The 23,844-nt window shown below is 27.1% G+C and overlaps 1 protein-coding gene and 1 long non-coding RNA gene across 9 annotated transcripts in view; one reads left to right on the forward strand and one right to left on the reverse strand.

Moving 5' to 3' along the window:
- Positions 1-1,934: 1,934 nt before the first annotated feature.
- On the reverse strand, positions 1,935-15,319 carry LOC107440759 (uncharacterized). The gene is made up of 4 exons (XR_015431451.1): positions 15,220-15,319; positions 11,587-11,668; positions 10,199-10,310; positions 1,935-2,208 (listed from the first exon to the last, which is right to left on the reverse strand). It is a non-coding gene; the product is annotated as an uncharacterized LOC107440759 (long non-coding RNA).
- The window catches only part of LOC107440758 (annexin A4), a 46,773-nt gene continuing 31,224 nt past the window's right edge, over positions 8,296-23,844 (forward strand). For 2 of the 8 annotated variants that reach the window (XM_016053778.4, XM_071177846.2), the window contains exon 1: positions 8,296-8,484. The gene's annotated coding sequence lies outside the window, so the exon portion shown is untranslated. Of the gene's footprint in view, positions 8,485-21,937; positions 22,265-22,295; positions 22,422-23,844 lie in introns of those variants that run through there. The other 6 variants (XM_071177843.2, XM_071177847.2, XM_016053779.4 and 3 more) reach the window with 5 other exon arrangements.

Here is a 23,844-nt window from a genome sequence, read left to right on the forward strand (position 1 = left end):
ACTATTAATCTCCGATCAAATTTTAAGTTACAGTGTAAGTGTACTAAGTGGTCAATTTGAAGTCCCCTTTGACAGGATGTTGGGGTCGGTGCCTCCGTCGACCGACCACTCTCTTATGCCACTGAAAGCCACTAAAAGCAGTAAACACTGCAAAAAAAAATATCATCTGGAATAATTATCACACTTTTAAAAATAGTAACCCCTTCCTTTCCATCAATAGTTCATCAATAATTTAGTAAAAATTGCTGAAATCAAATAATACTATTTTATTTTATAACTGTAATTGAACAGCCTACCCAATTTTGGTTCTACGATTTGAATGTTCAACTTCGTATCCTTCTAATTTTGAATCCAAATCAGAAGACAAGGGAACTCCTGGATCAAGTATTGGGAGAATTTGCTTTCGTGGAGAATTTTCTTGGTGGAACTACCCCTCGTTTGCGTTACATGGAAAGGAAAACCTCCTACGGTTTACCTGACGGAAGGGAACTCTAACCCATGATCCATCCACCACTGAGGATATTTTACGCCGGCACTGTGGTCAGTGCAAACTGGGTGCGGAATTCGTATCAACTTGCCATTGCTGTAATTCGAACCCGATTCACCTCATTGAAGGGCGAACGCTCTATCCTCTGAGCCACCACTCCTCAAATAATATTACTGTTTTGATACTTACACTAAAAACTTTTTTTTTTCCTTTTTTGCATCTTGGCAAACACTTGATCTGGATATCAATTGTAGGGATTTCAAATCTATAAAATTAGTTTTGCTCCTCAATATTTTTTTTAATGAGATTTTTAGTCTATTTTTTTATCCGAAATGCATAACCTTAAAAACGTTGTATATGACAAGGATTACAATCGCTTAGATATTGCGACAAATTACAAAGGGAATAAAAAAAAATATCATCATGATTAAAATTGCACAGGAATCATGTCTGGAAATGTCATCGAACGCGACTAGAGTACGCTTCCCTCTTTTGACCTGTGCAGAAGCACACGAAGAAAAAGTTCATAACAGAGAAGCGCCCCTAGTGCCGTATGATGGCAAAAAAATAGACTAAAAATCTCATTTAAAAAAAACTGTTGCTTGGAGCGTGAACCCATTGCAGATTCGAAATCAGCGACGAGAACATGTCCAAGATCCGTTAAAAAATCCATAAATTATTCCCCAGTGCAGTGTTTCCCAAAGTGTGGTACGCGTACCCCCTGGGGTACAGGAACAGTTTAGCGGGGGTTCGCGTTCTTATGCGAAATATCTTGCAACAAACGAAAATTTCAAAAAATTTTATTTAAAAACAAAGCTAGCCATGGAAATTTACGATTATGTATTTTTCTATTGGCCATTTTTTGTAGAGATTGATTGATTTGTTCATTTACGTCGCACTAGAGCTGCACAATGGGCTATTGGCGACGGTTTGGGAAACATCCCTGAGGATGATCCGAAGACATGCCATCACAATTTTGATCCTCAGTAGAGGGTATAGCACCCCCGCTTCGGTAGTCCGACGACCTGCACGCGAAGTCGAGCACTTTACTGTAGAGCAGTTTAACGAGACCAATACCGCACACCCTCGGTTCCTATGCAGACTGATCCAAGTGGTCACCCACCCGCACACAGACCGCAGCCAGTGATGTTTGACTTCGGTGATCTGCTGGGAACCGTGTCTTAACAATCAGTCAACTGCGGGGCCATTTTTTGTAGAGTTAACAGTTAGTAATCAGTGATTTTTAACTGCCAGTAGTGATTTTTAACTTTCGTGCAATTTCTTTATATTAAAAATAAACATATTTCTTGAAAAATATATTAATTTTTTTTATTAGTGGTACACAGCGTTACGAAAAATTTGGAAAGGGTACACAAAAGTCATAAGTTTGGGAAACACTGCCCCAGTGTAATCAAATAATAGCCTACAAAATAAATATTGCTTACACTTTTCGGGTAAAATGCATTTATTTTGCTCTGGCACAACTTTACTCATATACAATAATTAATAAAATATGTTCGCAATCAACAATCACACAATTTAAAAATCCAATTTTAAATTGTGTAAATTTTTTATCAATAAATGTCACTTTTGTTCACAAACTCCAGCACCAAAAAACCAAACTGACTTAGGCTTACACTTCAGACCCTGACGACAAGGGCAGTGCACATTCCCTAAGCTATGACATAGTCTGTTTACATCTCCTAATGGTTTGCATTTCCCTGAAATAAATTAACAAAAATTCGTTTAAATGTATTTCAAAAATAACTGTTATAATTTTCAAAAGTGCTAAACGTTAATCTAAATACTTTTTGATTTGCCGTACTCCCCATTCTTTTTTTATACCATACTCAGAAAAATCGATTTCAATTTAATAATAATATCAATTCCTTAGATCACAATATTTTTCAAATTTGCTGCATCTTTAATACGATGTTAAATTAAACAATGTTACTCCTCACGTTGAACCATAGTACAGTGAAATCAAGTTTGGGAATATATTTATTTGCTCAAGAATGTGTTTCAAATCGGTACCACGTCTAAAAAAAGGTTAATTGTGATTTTTTTTAAAAAAAGGTTAATTGTGATTTTTTTTTTTTAAAAAAAAGGTTAATTGTGATTTTTTTTTAAAAAAGGTTAATTTTGATTTTTTTTAAAAAAAAAAAGGCTAATTCTGATTTTTTTTAAAAAAGGCTGATTGTGATTTTTAAAAAAAAGGCTAATTGTGATTTTTTGAAAAAAAAAGGTTAATTGTGATTTTTAAAAAAAAGGTTAATTGCGATTTTTTTTTAAAAAAAAAGGTTAATTGTGATTTTTTTTTTTTTTTTTTTTTTTTTTAAAAAAAAAAGGCTAATTGTGATTTTTTAAAAAAAAGGCTAATAGTGATTTTTTTTTTAAGAAAGGTTAATTGTGATTTTGAAAAAAAGTTTAATTGCGATTTTTAATTAAAATTATTTGCAACAGATGTTAAAAAAATTAACATAAATTGCAAACTTCAAAATTAGTAACAGTTAAATTAAAAAATGCTATTGTTCAAGTTGATGAAGCAAAGTTGGTTGGTAACCATTGAAGGAACCAATATGAAACCCCTAAAATACGCTATTGATATTATTGTTATACATGTTATATATTGTTTTATTAAATTGCTATTGTTGTAATAAACTTATACAAAAATTATGGTTTGTTACAATCACTTCGGAATAGCATATAGAGTTAAAAACTAAACTTATTCTAACGAATTAATTCTGCTTAAAAATTTTAATTTATTATTGCCGAATTTCAATCTTCTAAAGGAAATTACTCTAAAATAATTATATTGTATGAAACTAATATTATATCATATGAATAGTTACATGAAACTGAAAATATTTTTATTCAATTTTAAAATTAAAAAAAAAATGTAATGATGTAATTTTAAAAACGACTGATTTTGAGCACAATGCTGCACTTCTCATTGACATTGTTTGTAGTGCTCAAAAATTAAACGGACCACACTAAATAACTCTTGATCTAATAATTGAATCTTCATATTTTAGGACTAAAACTTAATTGTTCAAGGGTGTGACCTCAAATATGTTAATTGATAAGTGCAGACGACATTTAAAGTTACGAAATCAGACACAAAAACGTACTTTTTCTGAATAATGTTACATTTTCTTATACTACTGATTCGTATTTCTGACCCTCAAAATATAGGTGTTAGCCGCAATCTTGGAAATATGGTCCCAATAGTTTGGTCAGACGACTGGTCCAAAGTTTCGACCCCTTAATGTTAAGTTTACTCATTTCATCAAACCCCAAGAACTTTTTAAGAGAAATGAAAAATTTTTGCACACAATAATAAAAAAAAAACGTTTCTCCAAAGATAATTCCATGCAAAACAGAACTTTTAAAAAATATTTAATGCATTTTTTTTTTATTTAATTACAGTTTAAAAGATTTGAACTGTAATGTATACAATTTTTTTACATCATTTTAAAGAATGTTCTTTTGCATGGCAAATTACAAAATTTATGCTAATTACGACGAATAGTTCCTAAGAAATCGAATTTTAAAGAAATCGTGCTTTTTTTCTTCTTAAATTTGATTATTCTTAGATTCGATCATTAGATCAAAAGTTAGTCAGGGTGGTACGTTTTTCTTATTTAACACACTGTATGTAAGATATTTATTTAAATGATTTGAACTATCAGAAGTTTGAAACTAGAACACATAAATGATAAATGCATACCGAGCAAAAACTAATTTTATAGCCAGTATTGTACAACTGATCTATGTAGAATTTTCAGCTATGTCAATGTTTAACTCCGTAACCTTGAAATTTTGTAAACAACCCAAAAAACAAGGGAACTTTTGGAACAAACGCGCACTGGGGAAGGGCTTTTTCAGGGAAACAGACTTGCATTAGTGATAGAAGAAAAGGAAAACCTCCTAAGAAACCCGTGATCCACCTGCTACAGGGTACATTTTTCGTTAGCACTGCGAACGATGAAACCGGGAGCAGAACGCGTGATGGTTTAACGCAGCTGGGATTCGAACCTGTATCCTTCATTAACAAGCGAGCGTTGTAACTGCTGAGACATCCATTATTAAAAAATTAGTTCACCCCCTGATTAAATGATTAAATACAATTCAAAAAAAGTATTTAAAAGTACGATTGTTAAAACGATGTCTCAATGTTCTCTTTAAACAGCAGTTTTTAAACGAGAGAATCTCTCTTGCATTTATTAATTAGTTGCTTATGTTTAATTAATTTAATGTTATTCCTTGATAAGAAAAAAAAATTTCTGAATTGAAGTACTGATAATTGAGAATAAATATGCTACTTCATTATTATTCAGTTTAAACTACGTTAAAAAATAGATACATATTATTCATTGTTTCTTTTCACTTTATTAAGAAAATGTACGATTTAATATCTCTCAAATTATCTTTCCTATTTAATTTTTATTTTCAACTTCTTTCCTGTACTTCTTCTTTTCTGAAGAGAAAAAATTATTTAAAAAAATTCTACGCCTAAAAAAAATAAACCAGACACATAGAAGAAACGACGGAAATTTATTTTATTCCTGAAAAAAAATCAAATATTAACTGTAATTCTAATATGTATTTATCACTTTTTCGGCCGCATATCTAACATCATTTATCTTAATAAATAAATAAATTATCTTTACTTTCCCAAAAAAAACAAATACATAAATTTCTCATATGGAAATTCAGAAAACTAAAAATATTCCACACCAACAAAAAATGTAGCTTATCATAAAATGCTTTCTATTGTTGTACACACTTTAATTTTCAAAAGTGGAATTTAAAACGTCTAGGCCCTTACGATGCTTAAATATTCCTTTAGTAGAAAACTGAAATTTATAATTAATGAGAGAACCAAACAATTTAATAAAAAAACTTTCTAATTTTCATTTTTTTTCAGGAAAGTATTTTATTAAGTTATTAGTATAAGTAAAGATTACGGAGAGTTATTTATTTTTCAATGTTTGCAATTCAAATAAAAAAAAAAATATTCATCATCGATTGCATTTTTTTAATAAAATTTCGTGCCTTTAAGCTTCGTAAATAAATAATAGTTTTGTTTTTAATATGATTAAGAAATAAACAGGTAAGACTTTTATCACGTTTTTAATTCCTGCAAAAAAATATCATTCCATTTACTCGTGTAATATAATTTTTAAGAGCACAAATACAAGTAATTTTTTTTCTTTCAATACAACGATAAATTATAAATATGAATAATGTGTCAAAAGAAAAACATACTAAAATTAAAAATATATATTTCCCTTATGCAAAGAATTCAAATGTCAAAAATATAAATATTTAGTTTTTTTTTCATGAAAACTCTGAAAATAATGTTTTTATACTGGAAATAATGATAATTAAATTTTTTAGAAATAATATTATTAAACACTACTGCGTTATTTTAAACACATTACTCAAATTTACCTTTCAAAATGTCCTCTTTTTTTAATAAAAAAAACGTTTACACATATTTTAGCTATCTGGCTTATGAATAAATTTATTTTAATTAAAAGTTAAGATAACTTGCCATAATTAATTACGTTCTTTATATTTTAGAAAAAATTCTATTTCAAGCGACTTTTTAGAAATAAATAGAATAGCTACTTAGAGGTAAAAAATTTTATATAAAAATTAAACGCAAGCTATTACCTGAAACATTTTCTTACATGTTATTTTTTAAAACATGTTATTTTTTGAAAAATAATAATTTTGGATTTCCTTATACAAGTTAAATAAAAAATTAAAGACAACATTTCTGTTTGTTGATATAATAATTTTTTCTCAAACTCTTGGATCGATTAAAAAAAAGTGTTTCTGCATTCTAACTTTTCTTTGTTATAAAAAGTAAACAAAGCAAATATAAAAGGTTTGATACTATACGAACTAAATTAAAACTGCTAATTAACCCAATCGTAATATCCTTTGTTTATCAGTTTCGAAATATATTGCATGTGTCAAAACTGATAAACATAAATGTGCTGTCAACAACTATAGTAAAAAAATAAAAAAGAGAGAGAAAAATATCGAAAAAACGTTTTCATACAAAATCAACTAAATGCAAATCATGAATTAAACCTAAATACTTTTTCAAATTAATATTGCTTAAAATTCCACTTTTATTTGAAATAAAATTTAGAAAAGAAAGAAAAAATTTTTTTATTTCACTTAAAGTTAGAAGTTACTTAAGTTTACTGAAGTTTATCATCACTTAAACTAAAAAGAAGTTACGTATTCTAAAGAAAAGTTAACATTTATGTTTGTGGCTCGAAGTATAGCAAATATCATATTTCGGAATTTATCAAAATAAAATGTGTTTGCCTTCAACCATTTATAAATTTTGGTACAAAATCAGCCAAATGGGAAACTACAGATTCATCCAAAACATCTTTTTCAAACTAAGTTTTCAATATTTAATTTCCAAAAAAATTAAAATTTAAAAAAAAAAATTCTTCAAGCGTGCCAACTGAAAATAATGTATTCTAAAGCAAAGTTAACATTCGTGTTATCTGCTACAACTAACATTTCTCATAATTCGAAATTCGCAGAAGGAAAAATGCGTTAATTTTCAGTTATTTCTATAATCTTCACCGATTGTAATGCAAAATCAACAGAGTGAAAACTACTAATTAATCCAAAATGGATTTTTCTAACTAACTTTTCAAAATTCCACTTTAAAAAAATTAACATTTATAAGAAAAGTTTCAAATTTCTTCTATCGTACATACTGAAAATAATGTATTCTAAAGAAAAGTTAACAACCAAAACAGTTGCTATTAGGGGCCGTTCAAAAAGTACGTACACAAAAATGGAGAAATTTTAAACCCCTCCCCCCCCCTTCGTACATTACCGTACATAAGGTCTTACTCCCCCCCCCCTTAGAGTACGTACATTTTATTAGTCTACCCCCCTTTTTCATAAAAATTAAAATAATTATGTTTTAAATAAAATTAAATATTTACTTAAGGAGTGTGTAGGATAAAGTCAAATTTAAATTTGGTGTATGTTTATAAAGTACGTACTTTGTATAATACCTCCCCCCCCCCTCCCCATCGTACGAAACCGTACATAATAGCAAATCCCCTCCCCCCCCCCTTCGGGATGTACGTACTTTTTGAACGGCCCCTTACTAACGTTTCTCATATTTCAAAATAGACAAAAAAAAAAAAAAAAAAAAAAAAAAAAACATAGCTTTCAACTATTATTTTTATAGCCTTTACCAATAGAAATTTTAGTGCAAAATCAACAAAATGGAAACTACTAATTGATCCAAAACAGTTCTTTCTAACTACCTTATCGAAGTGTCACTTTTTCAAACATAAAGATAAACACTTCAGGTCTTTCTTTTTTTTAAAAAAATTAAAATAAAATCATTTTCGGCCTACTGACTCCTACAAATGTTGAACATTTATAGACCCATTGATGTTTAAAATGTAAAACCTGGCTTTCCTGCAGGTTAGCAGGAAAAATTGTGTTGCAGGTTTGAAAACCTTCGGGTCTCTTTGTTTAAAACAAAGAAACTCACGGGTACTAAATTTATTCATAAAAATAAAATAATTTATGAGTGAATTTTTATTTTAAATGACTTTTACTCAAACATAATGGGGATATTTTTCTATTTAAACAAACTTTAAATTTAGCAATTTAGTACAACAGTTTTATAAACATTGATTACCTTATTTTTAAAAATTATTTAAAATATAGAACGCATTTAAATATCGGTCATTGACCCTCACGTAAAACATACAATAAATAAACTAAAGATTTCGAAACACTTTAATAGCTTCGTTTGTATCACATAGATGGCACCATCATTTACGTAGAGTTTTTGTTTAGGAAAAGAACAAAATCTTTTTCTTTAATCATGTGCGATTCACCGCAATCCTTTTTCGGAGTTGCATTCCTAGCAAAAACTTTTTTGAAGTTTGATTTTGCAATTACAGAGCAGGATAAAAACAGTTTGAGAGGTAAATTTTGAAAATAACTACTCTAGTTTGTTTGTTTAATAAGATGTAATTATTATAAGAGTTAGTTTTCATCAATAAAATGAATTGGGCTATTGCAACATCTTTGAACTTTGATAAATTAAAAAAAATGCGGTTTTTATGTTTTAATACTGAAAGTTTGGCTTCAGCCTCTTTTTAAATTTTGAAGTAATATAATTATATGATTGCAAGTATGTATCACGCAAAAAATAAAGTTATTTAAATATTTTTTATGAATTCAGAATTATTTGCACATAATTGAAAAATGAAATTTTCAGGAGAATATCCATACATCTTCAATTTTAAAAGACAAATTTTTTTTTACAACATCCCGTCATAAAGAAGAAGAAAAAAGTTAATTTTTTTTTTATTTACATAAATGTATAGTTTCAATAGTAAAAAAAAATTTTTTTAAGTCTGACTTTTTACCTTACGAATTCCGCATAATTTCTTTATTTAGTTCAAAATTTCCTAACCAAATTATCGAATTGATTTTGTTTGAGTTTTGAAAATTGGAAATATATAAACCAGATCATACATATAAATCAACTAATCACGAAAAGTACTTTAAAATGTAATTTTTTAAGAAAATTAATTCAGAGCATGAATTAAAATATAACTAATGACTATTTTAATAATGAAAATACAATAAAACTTCCATTAATCGAAGTTGTTGGGATCGAACCACCTTATCCTACTTATCATGATCAAAAATATTTCAATTATTGAGAAAATTTGAAGTTTTCTTTTTTCCTTTTTTTCTAGTAATGAACTCTGAAAATCATCTTTTTTTAATTTTAATAACAGTGATATACACTATTTAAATTCACTTTTAATTTGAATATTTATAAAATGTCTTTTGTGAACTAGATATAAGGATACACGCTTCCAATATTATTTCCTGTAGCGATACTCCTTTGTTAAAAAAAAAAAAAAAAAGAAAAAAAAATTAAATTTAAAAACATAAAAACATTTGTACCAGACCGGACTAATTCTAACTTTTTGGCTAATTTAATTGATTTTCAAGTAGATTTTATTAATTTACATTACTTTGTAATGAATTTCTCTAGATTTTATTCCAACGGCTACATTATTATTATTATTGTTTGTATAGTATATTATTATTAGTAGTAGTAATATTAAAAGTAATAGTAGTATACTATTATTATTGTTGGGCAAATAACATAACACGCTTCCTTTCAGCACAACTAAAAGCTATATGAGTGCTTTTAAGCCTATATGAGGATTCCTTTTATCGATATTATTATTATTAGACCGATAACATAACGCTCTTCCTCTTAACACAAATAAAAGCTAAATGAGTGCTTTTGAGCCTATACGATTATTCCTTTTATCTATATTATTGGACAGATAACATAACACTCCTCCCTTTAGCACATATAAAAGCTCTATGAGGGCTTAAATAAATTACATTAGTTAAAATAAAACAACGAAAACAACAGCTTTCAGATTTCTTTAATAAAACCGAAGTACTATTTCATTATTTAGGCCTCCTATGTAACTGGAATACGAGAAAATGGTATTGAAATTGGAAGAAAAAAAATTTTTAAAAAATCGATTTCGGTTAACTAAGGTATTTTAATTAAAAAGGTTCGGATATTCGAGGTTCTAACGCATCTTTTCCGACTTTTATATGAATACATTAAATGTAGTTAACTACTTTTTTTTTACTTACAAATTATGTTAGTAGTTCCTTTCAGAGTCTGCCGACTTTGAAAAGTGCAACATTGTCCTTGCTCACAATCGTCATGCTTAGTGCATTCAAAAAGTTTGCCTTTTCTACTAATCTGAAATATTAGTATATGTTATTTCTACATAAGAAACAAAATCAATCAAGTTTATCCAAGCCTTTTCGGCATTAAAATGAGGTTAAATAAAATTAATTTTAAAAAAAAGAAAAAACTTTTATTAAATTAAATACAATAGAAAATTTATACAACGCTAACCTTGAAATCCAAGGCTTTGAGTTAACAGAGTTTGTTATATAGATTATTTCATCTTCTTTAACCTTATATGCTAAACATGGCAGCAATATTAGTCTGTTTTTAAATTATTTTTAGATACAAATAATTAAAAACCCAAAAATGTGCATATTTATTAGTTTGAGAAAAAGAAATTAATTTTCTCGAGCACTGGAACAGAAGTACAAATTTAAGGTTTTGCTTAACTTCTGAAATGGCAATCTTTTGGCAAATTATGTAAAAAGTTCATATTCCTTACTTTGTTTAAAGAAGTTGCAATTTTCATTTTTTCTCTGACAAGCAAAATTAATGTGGCTTATAGAAAAGTAAGGTTTATTGAATTACGTTCTATAGATCATCAACTGTAAATGAAATTCCTAAATTGTGTGGCGCGACAAATGTAAACAGGCGAATCCCTCAGAAAAATTGCAAAATTAGAAGAAAAAATTTAACCATTTATGCTTAATTGAGTTTTAAAAAATGGCATCTTATTTGATAATAATTAGCTTTTGCAAATAAGAAAAAAGTTCAAAAAATAAAAAATAAAAATCGTAGAATTGATCCAAAATTACAAAACAGAATCTGAATAATTGACTTTATAATTAATAATCTGATTGACATAGTAAGAAATAGGCAAATAAATAAATATATAAAGATAGTATAATTGGTCAAAAATTATTGGACAAAATCTATCAATATTTGACTTTTGCAAAAATAAATAAATAAATAAGTAAAAAATAAGGGTAATAATAAAATCACGAAAGAATACGGAAGATCATAGAATTAGTCAAATTTTGTGGGATAGAATTTGAACAATTGTCAATTTGTAACTAACGTCAAAAAAAGGGGAAATCAAATGTCATAGAATTTTGTCAAAAATTTTAGAAAAAATTATTGGGGCGAGATCAAAAAATGGGATAGAATTCCCCATGCTTAAAATCTATATAGTATTTTTGAAAATAAAATACTTAATTCAGTATTCCGCGCGTAGTAAGATTTCGTCCAACAACCAGATAACCGAAAAACGATTAATCCCACAGCGGATAAAAAGAAGAAGAAAAAAAATTTAAAATTTCGCATTATCGTAAAATTTTTAACTTACATCATTCACAGGTGAGGAAAAACTCAGTTCAAATCCCGCAGTAAGAAAAATGATAAAGATAAATGATCCTGTTATTTTCATTCTAAAAAAGAAAGAAAAAAGGGAGAAAAACAATAATTAATGGAGGCTGCCCGTATGTATCGTTATCACTTAAAGAAGTTTATCTCGAATGGAACACTTTTGACAATACTTATCGTTTTATGTTTCCAACCAATCATTTACAAAAACCCAGGTTTCTTTTTTAAAAAAATGCATTTCAAGTATAAAAAGTAACTGTAGACATACATAATTTATCCCCAAACTTTTTCTGCATTTAAGTAATCGTTAATTTCTTGGCAGGAAGTCATTTTTGATTTAGTGTTTAAACTCGATTGGATTTTTGATGTTGAGGGGAATTAAATAGAATAAGCAATCAAACAATATGCTACTTATCAATTTAACTCTCTCTTAAGGAAAAAAATGATCAAATATTTTTAGAAGAATATTTCTTTAATGCTCATTTTATTGTTGAAGGGAAATTAAATATAATAAGCGATAGAGGAGTTAAGGGGAATTAAATATGATAAAGCAATCAAACAATATGCTACTTATCAATTTAACTCTCTCTCAAGGAAAAAAATGATCAAATATTTTTTAGAGGAATATTTCTTTAATGATAAAATCACAAAACACACGTAGAAGAAAAAGTATAGTAATAAAAATCTAAAACATTTTATCTTCATAATATTAAATGAATTTTATTTACTTTTCCTAAAACTTTTTAAATGAAAACTGATTCAGCATTGAAGCAAATGTATTCAGGTCTTCAAAACTATGTAATTAAAACCATTATTTTAATAATGAAAATTATTTTACCATTTTAAAAATTTTAATAATAATTTTGTAAATATAATTTTAAAAAAAATCTTCTTTTTTTTTAAAGCTAACCCTTAATCTCTATTTTTCTATTCTTGAAAAAAAAAACTCTATCGCTAAATCCAATGAGTTCATAGTGATTAAATTCTTTTTAACTAACAGGAAAAGCATGACTATGCCGGATGCAAGATTACGTTATTACTTTCAAATAGCACCATCGTGTTCTAAAAAAGGGAAAAAATATGGAAATAGAACCATGGGCTATCGAGTATTTTTTTAACATAAAATTAGATTTAAAAGCAAATGCGTGTTAAAGATGGAAAAAAAAATACACTAAACCATTTCGAAATTTTTTTTTTTATAATGCATACATCTAAGGAGGTTTATTGATTGTATAACAAATAAAAACAAACATATACATGTTTTGAAGAATAAAATATAATAAATAAACAAAATGTCTTTGAAATCATGAACATTTGAAAGGAATAATCAAAACACAAGTTATTTTATAATTTTAAATTTAAAAAAAAATTAAATAATAAAAAAGCACTTTCAATCGATGTTCTTAATACAGTTTAAGCATAAAACTAAAACAACACAATGACATTTTTAGAAAACTCTAAAACTTTTTAATAAATTTAATATTAATTCATTGATTCTTACAGAATAAACTTTTTCTTTTGAAGTTAAATTGTTTAGAATAAAGTTTTATTTCTTAATGGTGATAAAAAAAACTATTACTAATTTTTTAAAGTACATAGTTTTTTTCTTAAATTTTACTAACTAATCGTAAACAAATTAGAAGTTTATGCAGTCTCAGGCGATAAACTATATCAACGATTTTCATAAGACGGAAATATTACAAGTAACCTACATTTATCTCATCCAGTTCTAAACAAACAATCCTACGCACGCATTGATAAATAAGCAATCATTTCCTTTGTAAGGAACATTTCAAAGACATATTACTTAATTTAGATTATAACCTTATCCAAACGAAGCACGTGTTCCTGATAATTCAGAGAAATAAATTTTAATGAAGCTATATTTAGATTGCAAATAACTAATTGAAAGTGTAAATTAATTTAACGCATAGAGATAAAATTCGGAAGAAAGATCAAGCTAAAGTGTGCCATTTAGAATCGTCTGTTTTAAAAATTGTAATTTTTCGTAAGTTAAAAGATTATTTTCGAATGAATTAAGACCAACTTTTTGTTCAAGTTTCCGACTGGTTTCAATAATTTTTTTTTAAAGGATTAATTACAATTTTATTTTTATGATTGGTAAGCAGGATCCTAAAATTATAAATTTATGAAATATTTTTCAAAATAAAGGCAAATTTGAGCTTAAAAACTGCACATTTATCATGTCACGCTATTGGCTCTACAGCCAATTGTTATGTATAAATTATAAAATATGTTTTTCTATATCAATAATGTGATTTCTTATATTTTGAACTAAAATCTTGAGAAAATTTCTCAAAGAAAACAACACAATAGAACTAAATGCGTTGTTTAATATTGATTTTTTTTCTTTTAATTTTATTATTATTATCTTGATAAAAATAACAAAATTAACATTCTTCAGAAAGAGCATTTAAATTGGAAGCAAATTCTGAAACGTAAGAAAGTTCTGACAGCAAGAAAATTAATCATTCGTAAATTAATTTCTGAAAATGAATTTTATTTGACTTCAAATATTCAAAGCAAAACAAAAGAACGTTTTAGTTTCTTCTGATTTCAGTTTCGTCTGGAAAAAAAATTCGAAATACGATACAATAAAAAAAAAATTAAAAAAAAGCATACGTAGCTTTATTTCCAAAATTCGGAGATAAAAATTTTAAAAAGCTAATAAATAAAAATCTTAAAACTTGATAATAAAATAAAAATCGCAATTTCCGTCGAATTCGCCGATTTTCACCAAGGTTAAAATTCTAAAATGTTATATGAATAATTTCACGTTGAGATAAATGTAACTGCTCAAACGATATTAAGTATAGGAAAAGAAATTGCAAACGAAAATGTATGAAGGCTGATCAAATGATTACTAAATTGTGGTGTTTAGAACAATTTTCAAAAAGAAACATTTAATTTTAAAACAAAAAGTATAATCTATCAAACAGAAATCGTAATAATCAGAATTAGAAGAGGAATTCATTTAAAAATTTATTATTAAAAAAATCATGCAGCAAAAAAGAGAGAAAAAAATGAAGAAAGAAACTGCACTCCATGTTTTATATTATTTCTCCAATTTCTATTTACTTTTAAATTTTTCACGAGGTATAATTTTTTTCAGAAACAACTGCAAAAGTTTCGTATTCTTGTAGCAACTTCTAAGTTCAGGTTTTTTTAAAAAAAAAAAAATTTAACTCAAATGAATATACACAAAAAAGAAAACATTGAATGTTTTACGCTGCGAGTATCAATCTTATAAAATATGCCATAAATTTGAGTTGAATTAAAGATTTTTCCTACAATGGTAGCAGAATTTTATAAAAATTCATTTCATAAATTTGCAAAGTAAAACCTGTATTTTTAGTAACTTAAAAAAATATATTTATTTGTAAAATTTAATTGTTAAAAATATCATATTATAATATATTAAAATATATAATTTGACCTTAATTTCCATTGATTATTTTTTCCCATACTTCTCTTCTATCGCAATACGAGAATTGATTAAAAGTATACCAGTTGCATTATTGCAAACTAAAATTTAGAAATAAAAATTTCGAAAATAACCGGTTTATGAATATTGTCATAATTAAACACATCTTACCTAGAGGCAAATTTTTATAGAATAAATAATAAAAATAGTTTATCAAGTCTATAATGTATCGGTTTTTGTTAAGCGACAGAACAATTATCAGTTTCGAAAGAAAAACTGTGTGAAAAAATTTCAGACCACCATATGTAGATTTTGTTATCAGCGGGTATTGTGATCTTCTCACTGCAAAAGATTAAATAGTATTTAGATCTCGTTCTTTATAGTTAGATAGATCTTTAGCAGTAGATCTTTGATCAAATCCACGCCATGCTCATATAAATTTGTTTGAGCAACTGTAACGTTACAAGATATTTCATGAAGTAAATATAGCATAGCGCTAGGATGGGAGGTCACTGTGACCTCCCAAAAATTTTTACAATTCGGCAAATTTTGTCTGGTCATTCGGTTTATTTACGAAATTTCATTTTCTCTCAACACAAATCAAATTATTGAAAATTACAGCTTTATTTAACTTTAATAAATAGCAATGAAAAAAAAAATCTGCGTAAGTATCATTTCAAGTATCGATTTAACCATTCTAGATCGTTTTGACACAAGGATGAATTTCTCAAATATTATTCTTTTCAATTTAAAAAAAAAAAAAAAATGGAATTATTTTAATGAGGGGACTCGATTTACAGCATATTCTATTTCCATTCGGTATTCGAGGAGATTTGCCGATCACTAACGAAACTAAAATAATATGAAAATAGTTTTTTCTTTTTTTTTAAAGTAGGAGTAAAAAACTTTTAACGATCTGACACTATATTTAAATTAATTAATTTTTTTAATACTTATTGTTAAATAATTGTTTCGGTCCCTTTTAATTTCTTCCATCTCATCCAGTTTCTTCCATTATGCCCACTTTCTTCTAATCTTTTCCAGTGTCCTGAAATAAAAGCCAACCGTGCGTAGTATACAACACTGCCTTCCCAAAATTATTAAATGGCATAACATAAGGAAATTATTATAAACCGTATTGAAATGGCTTTTTTCTTTTTATCAAGTACAGTATTTTTATTTCCTTTATATAAGTAAAAAGCTTATAAAAAGGAAATCCAAAAGTGCCAAAACAAAGATCTATGTTGAATGAATGAAAATCGTGATAGTTTATGGAGCTGTACAAATTAAAAGATGTTCTCTAAAGTTGTTGTTGTTACTTTACGTCGCACTACAGTTGCACAATGGGCTATTGGCGACGGTCTGGGAAACATCCCGGAGGATGATCCGAAGACATGCCATCACAATTTTGATCCTCTGCGGAAGGGATGGCACCCCCGCTTCGGTAGCCCGACGACCTGCGCGCGAAGTCGAGCACTTTACGGTAGCACTGTTTAACGAGGACCAATACCGCACACCCTCGGTCCCTACGCAGACTGATTCAAGTGGTCACCCACCCGCACACTGACCGTAGCCAGTGATGCTTGACTTCGGTGATCTGCTGGGAACCGTGTCTTAACTATCAGTCCACTGCGGGACGATGTTCTCTAAAACGACTTTAAGATAATTTTTTGGTTTATAACTTCAATTATAGTATCAAGCATTTTTAACTAAATAGAGAAAAATTTCAAAATGGAGAAGATCGTGTGAATATAGTTGTCGTAAACATGTTTCGAATTGAAAAAAATTTGATCAGTCAAATGTTTCTTGGGAGCAGAAAGAGGTTTCACAAAAATTCTATTCCAAGCACCAAATCCTTATTTTTCAAAAATGTGTGAATTTTAAACCCAATTAATTTAGGAAGGAATTATCACTTCAAGATAAAGAAGAAAGTTCATATCCATTTCTCAAGATAAGCTATTAGTATATTTCGCCCAAACACAAAATTAGGATAATCTAATCATTACTGTATAACGCAGAAAAAGTGGGATGGCTCATAGAAATTTTTTTTTTTAAAAAATGGCATTTTAGAAAAATCGAGAAACTTCAACCAAGGGCATGCGAGGTTTCTTCTTTCTGCTCACAGTCCTAACATTAAAATCCACACTTGTAGCCTGATCATGAGTTAGAATTCACTTAACGTCGAAGTAACGTTCGTGGTTTTCCTCTCCGTGTAACTCAAATGCAGGTTAGTTTCATCAAAATGTCCTTCAGGAAGGCTAATTTAATTCGACGTTTGATCCTATTTTCTGGGTTAGGTTCAAAATTAAAAGGCTGAATTTTGAAAGTCGTAAACACAATAGGTCAAAAGTTTAACGCCCATTTATAAAATAAAATACTTCATTTTTAATAATTACTATGCTTATTACGTGCCATAAAGAATCTACTTAGATTCATAAACTAAGTGACGTTGTATTTTTAAATCTAAATATAATATTTTACTAATATTTCTTTAGTTTTGGTAACCAAAATTAATAAAGATGTAACCAAAAAATACTGAAAATAGAAAATTATAATTACTGCAGAGCTCATTTTTTTATTTATGTGAATAACATATCTAATTTAAAGAATTAAAATTAAATATTAAGCCTTTTAGTTTTCTTTTTTTTATCATTTAATATAGAAATGTTGCTAATTGTTGTTTTTGTGAAATATATGGTGATGATGAGTAGCTAAAATTAGATCATTAAAATTGTTCACAGAAATTTCTTATATGCATACATGTGAAATGAAGCAAAATTACACATGTGAAGATATTTTTGAGAAATAATGTACTTATTATAATAAGTATATTTATACTTTAATGAATTTTTCTTTAGTTGCATTAACCGAAAAAAATAATTTATGAATGCTCTTAAGAACAATCACTACAGAAAAACTATGTTTCAAATGTGATATATCATTATAAAAGTTTTTCTTAAGCCAAATTTAAGAAAAAATGCCCTTTTTAAATGATTTTTAAAAACTAAAATTTGAAAACTAAGAAAACCAGATAAATTTTAGTGGTATGCAAATGCCCAAAATACAGCATGAATTTTTTGGGTGAATGATTTTTATTTAGAAATCAACAATTTAAAAGTGAAGCCCGGGTAACAGAAACACCCAGCTATGTGCAATGCAGAATTTTTCTCATCTCAGATTTTTTTTTTTTTTTTTTTTTTAATGCTAAGAGCAAAAGCGTAATTTTTAACAAATATTAAATAATTAGATTTAAACCATAGAGAAATAATGTTCGTCAGTAAAGAAAAAAAAAGTTAAATAGCTGATAAAAAATATATTGATAAAATAATGACTTAATATATTTCTTACTTATCAATTTTCTCAAGTAATCCGACTTAAAGTTGCTAAATGAAGAATAATGATAAGTTAATAAATTATTGCTTAAAAATTTTTTTCTGCATTAGTAAAAAAAAAATTAAAGTTCTGTAGTGAACCGAACAATAAATAATAGTATATCAATATGAACTACATTGCTTATAATTTCTCAAACACATTAAAGTAAGTATTCAAGAGAATTTAAAATAAAGATCTAATTTAAGACCAAAACATATTTTATTTCAAATAATACATAAAGTAACAAAATAATAAGACAAAAATTTAGTTGAAATAGATAGAAGAATATAAAAGAACCAGCTTAAATTAGCAATTAATGAGTAAGTAAGAACTTTCATATTGCTTTCTTTTATGTAGAATAAAAAAAGTAAAAAACATACTTTAAATGCATCAGCTCATTTAATACTTTTAAATAAATGCTTAGGGTATTACTAAACAAATTTAAATTTTAATTAAATTAGAGACAAAAATATTACAATTTATTGCAAAAAAAAAAAAAAAAAAAAAAAAAAAAAACTAGAACATCAATAACTAACAAAGAATAAAAATAAGTGGAAACATAATAATATTAAGTCATAGATATAATATGCAGTTGAAATAGAAAATTATGAAAGAAATCTGAAAGAAAAATACCAAAATTTTTATCCAGATTATGAACAAAAATACTTATGAAGGACTTAAGCCCTTAGCATAAGTTTGACACTTATATGCTGAATAAACCTTTAAACTAATTACACTTTATAAAAAGTTTTCTCTTGAGATATAGAATTTATCGACTAACAAAATAACTCCTCAACAATAAACACAAAACTCAAAAAATTTTAAAAATTATAATACTGTTTTGACATTATAGTGTTAAAAGGAAAGATTAAGCAAAATATATACCTAAAATAATAACAAAATGCAATATAAATTTTTTTTGAAAAGAAGAAAAAAGAGATATAAAATAAACAACTTAAATTAAGCAAATTATTTAAAATTGCTTTTGTTGAAATATATATCATAAGTACTTTAAATTTTTATAGTTATAAATAGTTTAATTGTAAGTTAGTTAAAAATATATTGTTTAAATAAATAGTGGCATTTGAATGCATCTCAGGGTATTGCAATTATTTCCATTCTTTATTTGAATCCTTGAAACTATCAGGTGCATTCTCCCCTGCCCCCTAAGATCACATGAAATATAATTTCCACAATCTAACAAGAGATTACCTGATTTATTTGAAACCTTTTTCTTTATTTCTGAAATATAAACTATTTTAAAATCATATTTCTCAGGTAATGGAAATAAGGCATGGCATTTATCATGCACTCATTTGCTACTCCTGTTAAATAAGTGTTGTATAAAAACCCATGTCCATTACAATTTAGTTTTTTAAAAAAAATTTAAATTGGGTAAAAGAAACGTTAAGTTAATATTAGTAGCACCTTAAGTCATAATATTAAAATTATTCCCAATCTCTATCAGAATCATTGGAACTATCAGATGCATCATCCTCAAAATCAGAGGAATCATAATCTCCATAATCTAATACAAAATCACTTAATTTATCTAAACCATCTGGTATATATTTCTTCACTTCTGAGGTGTAGACTGTTTCAAAGTTATATCCCTCAGGTATTGGAAATAATGCATGGCATTTATCATAACAGTCATTTGCTGCCCTTCTTAAATTGGGGGATAAATCATCATCTCCTCGACAAAGCATCATTGTATGCACAAAATGTGGTGCATATAGTAAGGATAATGGAGAGGCTGGTGCAAATTCAAAATATCTGAAAAATTTTGTCATTGCTGCCTGATTTGGCTCATCCTTTTCATACTCTAATAAAATACTGATTGCAATTTTTGTAAAAGATCTAGCCAATTGTATTGCATTGGCAACTTTTTTTCTTTCTTCAGCTGCAATTTCTTCCTTGGTTCTTGATTGTCTCCTCTTACGCCACTCTTCAAAGCTCATATTTGGAATAGAAAAATCAGGATCATTTTTCTGAAATTTTGCTCTCATTTCATTTTGTTTCCTAGCTAAATCATATCTTTGGGTAAAAGGGACATCATTTCCAGTTTCCATAACATTTTTGCCTATTAAAGGTACCACGACTTCAAAAATACCATATGGAGTTTTCTTTTCCTCTTGTTTTCCATTTATTTCTTCTTGATTAGAGGAATCCTTTGAATCGAGATCTTGTTGAAGTGACTCTTGAATGATGGATTCAATGGTATCATTTATATTTTTATAAGATTGAGTATGCAATAAAATATTCTCTTGTGAATTTAAATGAACTTTACTATCTAAAATCATATCTATATCGCTTCCAATCACAGCTAATGTAGATACATTTTCTTTCGTTAAAATTGAATTCTTCAATTTTTCTTCATCTGTTATGTTTCCAACAATTAGCTTGTTAAAATTTTCAGAAACACTTGGAGCACAATTATTATCTTTGCTTCTCAAATTTTCATTACTATCATGGTTTACTTGCAATTCTGTCATTATTCTTTTTACTTCATTATTTGAGCTCGAATATATTTCCTTTTCTTCACATAAAGGAATTTCTAAACTGTCTTCAAGACCCATTTCCATCTGATGATTTTCGTTAACTAAGTTCGTTTTCAAAGTCTCCTTAGCATCATTTTTTATCTCACAATCCACAGAAGTTACTCCGTTATCGTCAACATTTTCAGTAAAAAAAGGCAATTTAAAATTGATATTCTTTTCTCTTCCATTTGATAATTGACTTGAAACCTTTTCATCAAATCCAATTATATCTTCTTCCTTTATTTTTATATCATCAAACATATCTTTTGAAATTTCAAAATCAATTTCTGATAAATCAATCAAACTTAAATCATCTTTCTCATCGTGACTTTTTCTTTCGTTTTCTTCTAATGGAAACCTTGTCTGCTTGACATCCATAATTCTGTTTTCAACATTAGTTTTATCTTCAACAAAATTATTAAATGAAAAAGGCTCACCACTAACGCCACTTTCATCAAACTTCAAAATAATGTCCCTTATATCTTTAGGCGGAGAAAGCTGAATATTTGCAACATTCGAATTTAGATCCATTGACTTTTCTTCCATTTTCACTTTATGCACTCAAAATGTTAAAGAAACTGTCAAAAAAAGAGCAAAAATAATTTAACTAACTAGTTAAAAACCATTTGACGATGTCCGTTTAAAAATGTTTTAGAGTAATCATTTAAATCTTAAATTCTTTAAAAAGGTTGAATTCAAAATTTGTTCCACAATGCAACAAGAAATATCGTCTGCTTTTTAAGGAAGAAGTTGAAGTTATTGTTGAATAAAAAGACAAATGTTTACAGATGTTTTGACTTTTAAAAAGAATATCTAATTAATAAATTGAAGAAAAATGCTATATATTGCAAAAGATTATTAAAAATATCAGTTACTGTTGTATTTTATGTATGACTAAAAAGTTGCCTTGAATTATAGTAAGTTTGATCAAAGCGCAAACTCAAATTCATACTTCGAGAAAGCAGACAACTTCCTCCATTTTATGTGAGTTTTATCAAAAAAATAAAACCATTAGTTGTGTTCTGAACCGATGAGTTGAAACAAGTTCGTAAATTACAAGTAATAGGCTACAAAAGCTTAATCGGTTTAAACGCTTTAGAATCAGCTGTATCATTGTCCTTTTCAAACAAACTTGTCTGGGCTGTTCTCTAAAAATAGTATGCATTTTTATTATTTGGTTGCAATTTTGAATGTAATAACAAGACTGAGTCATTAAGCAGTAAAATTATAGATTCCTATTAAGAAGAAAATTTATGACTCCTACATTTTGTTTCATGTGATTCTTTTTATTTGCTGCTTTTTCTGTGAGTATAATCGATTTGCATTTTACAAATTAGATTAGTATTATTCATTTACTGCGAAACTGAAATTTTTATTTTGCTCTTATTCTCTACGTACACATTGTTGAAATATTAGAATTTTTTTTAATTTTATTATATGGGATATTTATTTCGAATGTAGGTAAAGTTCTTATGTAGTTATATTTCTATCAGATAACATATGTGATCTTGTTATAATAAGTATCATGTTCTACGTTTAGCAATATCAATGACAATCATCATGTTAGCTATCACTGATAGGTGAATAAATATTTGTTATAAAATTTATCGAAACTTTTTCTAAACGAACTCTTTTTATTTTAGAAATTAATAACAGTGATGGAAATATTTGAGCTGAAAATTGATAAAAAGCTTTTTTTTTTAAACTAACACTTTTTATTTTAAAGTCAAGATCTATGACATGTTCGGAAATATTTATCATAACTTTTAAAAAAAGTTTTTTAAAACTAAATTTTTTTATTTAAAAAAATCAAGAATAATGAATGATGAAACAATCAAGAACAATGGGGAAATATTTATTATACAATTTATAGAATGTTTTTCAAAACTAAAACTTTTTTTTAAAAGAAAATTTGATTAATATAGTTTTACAACTTTAAATGTAGTCTTCCAATTATTTTAAAACATAATGCTTTCATACATTTTTCTTGCAGTAGTAGATGACTGAAAGTCACCATATGAGAACTAAACAATAAATTCGTTGTTTCTTTTTAATTGAACTGAATTATGTTTTGTGTTTTTGATGGAATCTGTTTTATTAATTGAATTTGAAAACTTTGCTTAGGGAAATTTCATAAAATTATGAATTTCAGATTATTCCACTCTCTCACAGTCCTTAAATGAGTTTAAATAGTGAGTCTATTTTTATACAATTTTAAAACATCAAAAATTAAGTTTGATATTGTGTTACATGAAACCTAATACAGTAGAAGTTCTATAAGTATAATGCAATTCTATGAACCTCAATTTCCCATAAACCACACTTACTTTTTGAGTGTAAACAATGAAATTTGTAATTAAAAAATTTCTTTGACTAGGCAAGGACTATTAACTTTTTACATTATTTGTTTAATTATTTGCTAAGAGGTTAAAATTTCAAAGGCTAAGCAAACTAAAATTGATTAATTTGCTTGTTAATAGTTCTAATGCTGCAAAAAATATCTGTAAATAGTAACTTTTATTTTGTTTTTAGTATTCGTATCCAAAACTTTTTTTAAAACATCTTAAAATTGATCTATTCTAGACTAATATTACCATACTTAGTTGGAAAATTCTAAGATTAGTGAAATGATCCATATTACACAAAATTTTGTAAAGTACGAAATCTCAGGTTTCAAGGTTTGTGTTACAGAGATCTTCTTCTGTATACAGTGACCTCTTACTTATGCACCACCTCTTTTATGCACCTTTTTCATTTATTCGACGATTTTTATTAGTCCCAGTACATTAGATGGGAAAATAATGATAAACATTCTTTGTTTATGCGTTGCTCTAAAAATAAATTTTTCAATTATGCGCCGAAATTTTAGGCTAACATTTTATTT

The sequence above is a fragment of the Parasteatoda tepidariorum genome, chromosome 2 (genome assembly GCF_982258835.1).
Source record: "Parasteatoda tepidariorum strain Cologne lab strain chromosome 2, Ptep-v5.0, whole genome shotgun sequence".
Taxonomy (NCBI): domain Eukaryota; kingdom Metazoa; phylum Arthropoda; class Arachnida; order Araneae; family Theridiidae; genus Parasteatoda; species Parasteatoda tepidariorum.